Here is an 8,584-nt window from a genome sequence, read left to right on the forward strand (position 1 = left end):
TATCTTCTTTTCAAAATCTTAAAACCATCACTGAAATAATCTTATTCAGTGATCATAATGTTTTGGAAGAGATGTTTTAGTGTTTCCTTCTATCACTGAACTCTTTAGTATGTATATTTTTAAGGTATATTCACTTTTCTTTTCTTAAAACAAAACTATTGCTGAATCTTTCCTATTCAGTGATTAAATAAAGGTGAAATGATTCAGTGTTTCTTTATCACTGAAATCCTTCAACAAATGTATCTTATTTTTAAGATGTGTTTTTCTTTTCTTAACTTAAAACTATCACTGGACCTTCCTATTCAGTGATCCTTGTGTTTTAAAAGAATCTTAAAATAACCACTAAGCTCTTTCTTTATTCAGTGATCTTTTAAAAGAAAAAGATAATGAACGGCCATATTTTTTATGATGTCATTAATGTTTCTGAATTATGAACCCTCATTACACACACGTCCTTCTGGCACATGCGGCCCATTACTATTCCACCCAATCAAAGGATGATGACGTGCAAAGTTTTTCATCATTGCACATCCTTTTGAAGAGTCGTTTTCCCTCTCTCTTCTTTCTCTCTCATTCTACCTATAAATACATGAGACACCCTTTCATATTTTCCTTTACGCTTACACAATATTTCGTCTAATGAGAAGTTTACACTCTTTGCGGCCATTTCTATAATAGGAAAAGAAGAACAGAAGAAAGAAGTAACATAAATTAGTTAGAAAGGAACTTTATGATTAAGTTTTGAAAGAAAAACTTCTTTCGAAAAAATCCAGAACAAGTGTAGGGTTTTTCAAGCAGATTAGGGTTTAGAAACTTAGATTAAGATCTAGAATAAGAATGATTCTTGAGCTTGTTTGTTTGTATTTAGAATAAGGGAGAATGTTCTTAAATATCAAATAAGGTTTTGAAGAAGTGAAATAACCAAAGATTAAATGATACAAACCTGTTTTGTTTAGACATAAGGCAAAACAGTTTGAAGTTTAAGGGAGATCTTTAGTTCTTGTTTGCACAAATCTTGGAGAGCAAGAGTCTTGAACCTCATACCCAGGAAGTCGTCTAGACAGCCTATATGCTTAGAGATTGAAGAACATCTAAGAATGACTCAGCTTATAAGTCAACTTGACCAATCCATAGTAAAAATTCCTCTTCATACCTCAGGATATGGTGAGTTCGACTTTCTCTCTGAAGCTGAACGTGAAGAATCCCTGAAAGCTGAATAAGAACTGAAGCAACATCAAAAACAACTTAAAGATAGCATGGAGTTAGCCACGACTCTATTTGATCAAGCTCTTGTTGAAGGGAAGTTCAAGTAGATAGATCCTCCCAATGCTCAAGCCCAACTCTTAACATAAGCTGAATGAAAAATACAACGGGTGCTGAAGCTGAAGGATCATGACCTCCACTGGTGTAGAGAAAGGATCAAAACAAGAATGATCCCTCACAATATATCAAACGTCACTATTAGTGGTCGAATGAAATATGGTGATCTAGTTTCAGTAGTCATCTTCTGAGAGAACGACGATGATGTTACTGAGTATCCCTCCTTACTCAGTAAGTATGGTTTCTACACACTGTTACCTTTAAACTCTTGTAGATCTGGCTGGGATCAACAATAAATGATATTGGTTGAACATGTATAGTTACATGTGTTGGTTCTATGTGCCCAAGACACAACATGTAACAATACGACTGATAACACAAAATATATATGGTCACTCACAAAGAGTAAATAGACATCAATCACATATATTTGAATATGATCAACCCAAGTAAACATTGAAAGTTATTATTTAGATGAAACAATAATTTTGTTGTAATATATAACTGTAATGATTATTCTGCAATAATATATATTGGTCTTGATCGGTAATTACTAACATCATAAGAGTTTGTAGAATGGGGAGTTGAATACAAACACAATGAATTTTCACTTCTTTAATTTTATATCTTTATTAAAAACAAAGAATTACAAACTTGTTGCGGAAGTTGGGGAGGTAAACCATGATCCTAAACAATATGGTTGAAGATAAATTTGCTAATGATTGAAAGGTTAAGAGAATAAGGTACCCTTTCAGATTTGAAGTACTTAGATAATTCTTCAGATGGTTGACGCCGATTTTGGCTAAGAAACTATCACTCATAATTCTTTTCAAAATGGGTGAGTTAAAATGACAAGGATGACCTTTTATAGCCACCAATGCACTAAATGTTGTTGTCTAACTTTAACGTATATCTATCTGATTTGTTGATCAGTGCATGCTTATACTCCTCAATTCATCATTTGAAGGTGATGTAGACATTTGTTAATCCAACCTATCCTTTTGTATGCAGATGGAACTTAAAGAAAATATGGTACTAAATAAAATAATACTTTAGAACATACTTTTCTGATATGTCATGCATGTTCCTATACGAGGACAAGAGTTGGTAGAATTAGTGAGCTAAATTTGCTAGATAAGTTTGCACTCCAAAATCAACTTGCCAGAAGTAGTATTTGACACTAAATTTGACTTTATATTGTAATGATCTTCTTTTGGCTGGATGACAATCTAATCCACTTTGGTGACTATCTTGGCCTTACTTTAACTAGTCTTGAATTTTGTTGAAGGTTTTTTGTTCTTTGATCAACATAAGATTATTATAAGACTTCTACAAATGAAAAATCGCATCTATTCTTTTTTCGAAATATAAGATATACTTCAAATTCCAGAAGAGACTATTTATGAAGTATACAACTAGGATTTTACAATAGACTTAATTATTTTAGCTTATGGGTAGTAGAACCAAATGTTGTACCCAGATGTCTAATTTGGATTCCAAATTCAGATGGTGAATGTTGCATCCGGATATCAAAACTAAATATGAAGTTCCAATATCAAGTACTAAATCCAAACATTAAATTCGGATGTTGAGAATCAAATTCGGATGCTTGATCAAATCCAAATATAGATTTGGTTGCCAAATCTGAAAGAGAATTGCCATCAATTCGGATACAATATCCGAATATATTAAGGTTGATGCTATAACTAAGAATTCTTCTAGGTGTTAGATCAGATGTGTTTGTATTATTATCAAATCAAATGATGGACACAAACAATCTTCCTCTATTTGTTAATAATACAAATAGATATGGAATATAGAATAACATTTAGGAAGAAAAAAATGGTACCAGAACTCATAAAAGAGATAAATCCGAACTCATAAATTCAGTGATCAATTTTGTATTCTTTTTCCTCTTTTCTGTTTTTCATATGTTTCTAAGGAATTTTCTTTTATTTTTTTGATTTCTTTTGATTTGATTTGATTTTGTTTTCTTCCCGTCTTTTCTTATTTTAATTACATAAGGAATAGTAAAGAACATGCAAAATACTAATAAAATGCAAGTTTTCATTTAAGTGGACCGAAGGTAAATGGTTATACTAAAGGGTTACAAATGTTCAAATACATTTAAATTTATTCTTTTCTTCAAGGTTGAAGTCGAAGAGAGTCCATTTTAACATATTCAAGATCTTCAAACTCCATTGTGCCAGGAAGAGGAAGGTGAAGCACTCGAGCAACGTCTTTGGTAGTAACGATTAAGTCAGAGAGAATGCTTGAAGTAAACTCTTTTGATTCATCATCGTAGACACATGAACACCAGAAGTTTACTAATAGAATGATGCTCATCTTTAGAGAGTCAGTTAATGCATAAGATATAGGACTTTTTGCAAGAAAATCCATCATATTATGATGTTGTGATGAACCTTCTTATTTGGATAGATAGACAATGTAGTTTGTTTCCCAAAATTGGCATTGCATTATAGAGAAGGAAGTATTGAGTGCAGAAGATGCTTCGAAGGTGACAGTCGTTGATGATGATGAATGAATAAAGCAGAAGATGAAGAAGAGTATTCAGACATGTGCACAAGAGGATCGAAAAATTAAAATGGTAAAAGTGACTTTGAGGGAGAAAGAATATAATATGAGAGTTATTTAAAAGATAGAAAATGGTAATCATGAATTTCAGAGGTTTAGGGGAAAAATGGAGGTTGATTAGACGATTTAAGCTTGGGTAGTTGTGTAGTCTTTTAAAACTCTGACAATTAGTCATGATTATCCTTGAAAACATATTAAAGAGGCTTGGGTTTATTTAATGGATAGGTTTAGTTATGAGGGAAGATATATGAGATGAAGAGTTCATTCAGATGAAGAAAAATCCAAATGAAAGAAGCACAATTTTTTAGAGATACATATCCGATGAAGAAATATTGGATATGAAACAATATAATGTCTTTTGATTTGTATCAGAGCTTTTTCCATGATGAAGATTTAAATTTATACAATAGGGTAAGAAATTTAATTAGAAATTTACTAGAATTCGAAAAACATTGTTTCAGATAAGAATGGTTTCAGATGAGAAAAAAAATTCCAACAAATAAATGATTCAGATCATATGAGATCCGGTGGTTGATAAATACCATGGAAAAACTAATCAGATAAATTTATCCAATCGTATAAGTTCAAATCTAATGGTTGATCCAAGAGGATTCTGAAGAAAGAAGTTCATAGAAGGATTAAGACAAAAATGATAATACGTAAGACTTGTTGGATGGGAACTCTTCTTCTTTTGTCTGATCGGATTTAGTAACACGGGATGATGTAGGATTAATTTATTCTTTTGAATACTTTATTGAAAAATATTATTAAAAAATGAAATAAAGTGATGAGAGCTAACATATGAATTTATCACTCATACAATTTTAGTTTTCAATATTTAACATTCACAATTCAATGACTAAAAACTTTAACATTGTTTCATCCATAGGTTCTGTAACGCCCCAACCCACATAATTGCATGTAACACATATTTCATACCAAAGAAATACGTATTCATATACATCTGGGTCCCTTAGGACAAGAATCTACCAACATGACCAAATACAAGGTCCAAAAATTCAAAATACATATCTTGTACTAAACAACAACACTAATCATCAAAAACAATTCTGCAGCCGAATGCATATAAGAAAATCATTAAATCTTTTCCTTTCCTTTACCTTCTATACTTCCTGCAATACACATTTTAAAATCACAAAAACGAGGGTTAGACTAAAGAGTCTAGTGAGTTACCCTAATCATGTAATTGCAGGGTGAAGGATCACCAAAACCTTTATAAAACAATTATTCACATATATCACAAATATATGAATACACAAGAAGGTAATATCAAATCCTTTTCCACTTTCAAGCTAACCACGTAGCTATACCAATTCCATACTTTTGAACCAATCAGGTTCCATTTAATACCATTTTAAACATTTTCTTATCAAAAGAGGTTTAAACAAATATTTAAGCCAAACCTGACGTTTCCTTCTCAATAACATCAAGACTATGATTTCCAATAAGAACCTTGATCCTAAATTTATAAATCACAAAGAAATAAAGATTCCAGACTTCGGTAGTCTTAAGGGATATAATAGAAAGTGTTATATAATACCACACACAGACAATGCCACCCTTATAACAAATGGACACCTCTCCTTGATATGTCACCCTTATATCAAATGGACACCTCTCCTTGATATGCCACCCTTATATCAAATGGACACCTCTCCTTGATATGTCACTCTTATCACTTCATCAAAATATTTGTAAAATAATTCCGAATARACCGCARTCATTGGAATTATTATCTGTTTGAAAACCTTTAAATCAAAACTTCATTTTTATGATAAAATAATAATTTCTTTTAAAACACAAGACATCCTCACAAATCCGGTCAACAATCACCCGGTTTAAAACACTTGGACTAAAGTTCACTTTGTTCGGATATCAAGTCCGGTCAACACATCACACATTTGTTTGAACGGTTTAACACTTAATAATTTTACATCTTAAACGGATAACAAATCCGGACAACAGTCCGTTCAAGACTTACCCGGTTTAAGACTAAACCACTCACCACATGATCGTATTCCTACTTCTCAGTTTAAAATCATAAATAATACTATCATTTATAAACCGCTCAACATTTACCCGGTTTACCAACTCCGGACAACAAACCGCTCATGGCTTGTCCGGTTTAAACTTGTCCGGTCACTAAGCCGCTCAAGGCTTGTCCAGTTTAAAACAATTCGGACAATAAACCGCCTAAGGCTTGTCCGGTTTAAAACAATCCGGACAATAAACCGCCTAAGGCTTGTCCGGTTTAAAACAATCCGGACAATAAACCGCCTAAGGCTTGTCCGGTTTAAATGCTTATCCGGTCACCCTTTGTCCGGTTAAACACTTAGACAATAAAATCAAGGTTTCTTTCCAAATAAGAACAATACKAAACATGCAAATAAAACTAGTAAAATCTTTATACAAAAAGGTTTAGAAACCACTCACCTTATAAAGCTTTTGAATCCAAAACGCTAGAAATCGATTCCTTTTGAAACTTGACACTTGAAATCACTTCCTTAAAGCAAACCGGACAACACTCTTTTAAACCTCTCAACTTTCTAAAAATAGCAGGGAAGAGTAAATGTGGGGGATGAAGCCCCTTTTTATACCTTCCAAACAAGGAAGGTCGGCTACTTTACCAAGCCACGTGTGTGCATATTAAAACTTCATATACCCCTATGCATACCCACATGCACCCATGCATACCCACATGCATACACATACATACATCCATAATAATCATATATATATATATATATATACTCACAAAAAAAATATATATATATATATATATATTCAATTAATTCATAAATTCTCATACTGGCATGTATTAATTATCATGCTATCACGTAATTATTAAATCAGATAATCACGTATTTAAATACCTTGGGTAATAACTAGGATCTATTATCACATTATCCACCCCTCAAGAGAATTCTGTCCCGGAATTCCTTTAATCAAAGAGCCACGGGTATTCTAATCTCATCTTTGACTCCAATTCCCATGTCATTTCTGGTCCTTTGTGAAACTTCCACTGTACTTTAACCAGACTTATCTTTTTGTTTCTCAATACTCTGATTTTTCTATCTACCACGGCTTTTGGTGTCTCTATGAAATTCAATTTACTGTCTAATTGAATTTCTGGCAAAGGTACAACTAGATTCGGATTAGCCAAACATTTCCGCAGGTTTGACACATGAAAAGTGTTATGAATCCAATTCAGTTCTTCTGGTAGCTCTAACTGATATGCCACTGGCCCAATTCGCTTACAAATTCTGAATGGCCCAACATAACTCGGACTGAGCTTTCCTTTCTTCCCGAATCTGATAACACCCTTCCATGGCGAAACTTTTAACATTACAAAATCGCCTACATCAAATTMAATGGATTTTCGACGATTATCTGCATAACTTTTCTGGCGATCCTGTGCGGTTTTGATTCTTTCGCAGATCTATTTAATCTTTTCGGAAGTTTCTTGAACAATTTCAGGACCCGTTAGCTGTTTTTCACCCACTTCATTCCAGCACAACGGCGTTCGACATTTACGTCCGTATAATACTTCATATGGTGCCGCTTGAATACTGGAATGATAACTGTTGTTATATGCAAACTCTATTAATGGTAAGTGGTCTTCCCATGATCCTCCGAAGTCAATTATACAACTTCTCAACATATCTTCAAGAGTTTGAATAGTCCTTTCATTCTGTCCATCAGTCTGTGGATGATAAGCTGTACTTAATCGAATTTTGGACCCCAAAGCTTTCTGTAAACCTTCCCAGAATTTTAAAGTAAACCGACTGTCTCTATCAGAGATAATAGACAAGGGAACACCGTGTCTAGTAACAATTTCTTTAATGTAAATCTGCGCTAGCTTTTCTAAAGAGTATGTTTCCCTTATCGGTAGAAAATGTGCAGACTTAGATAAACGATCAACAATTACCCAAATCGTGTCATATCCTTTTTGTGTCCGCGGTAATTTCATAACGAAATCCATGGTAATGTGATCCCATTTCCATACAGTATTTCCAAAGATTGGAGGCTTCCATAAGGTCTCTGATGTTCAATCTTGACCCGTAAACATGTTAGACACTGTTCCACATACCGTGTTATATCTCTTTTCAATCCTAGCCACCAATAAAAAGGTTTTAAATCTCGATACATTTTATTGGTACCTGGATGGATAGAGTATCGGGATTTATGACTTTCATCCAATATCCTACTTCGGATATCTCCAAAATGTGGTACCCAAATTCGCCCTTGAAAGCACATCAGTCCTTCATCATTCTGTTCTAAAGTTGAGATTATCTTACCCAACTTTTCTGTCTTTACTAATTTTTCTTTTACAGCTTCTTGTTGACACTTCGGAATTTCTTTATGAATATCAGGAATTACATTCATTCTCATTGCCAGAGTCTTGATAGTTCCACTTCTTTCTTTCCTGCTCAAAGCATCAGCCACCTCATTAGCCTTTCTTGGATGATAAAGAATCTCACAGTCATAATCATTGACTAATTCGATCCATCGACGTTGTCGCATATTYAAATCTTTCTGGTCGAACAAATGTTGTAAACTTTTATGGTCAGTGTAAATCTGACATTTTGTTCCCAGAAGATAATGTCTCCAGATTTTTTAAGCAAAAACCACTGCAGCTAATTCCATG

The sequence above is a fragment of the Cynara cardunculus genome, unplaced genomic scaffold (assembly GCF_001531365.2).
Source record: "Cynara cardunculus var. scolymus isolate 2C unplaced genomic scaffold, CcrdV1 Un_Scaffold_1464, whole genome shotgun sequence".
In the NCBI taxonomy this organism is placed as follows: Eukaryota; Viridiplantae; Streptophyta; class Magnoliopsida; order Asterales; family Asteraceae; genus Cynara; species Cynara cardunculus.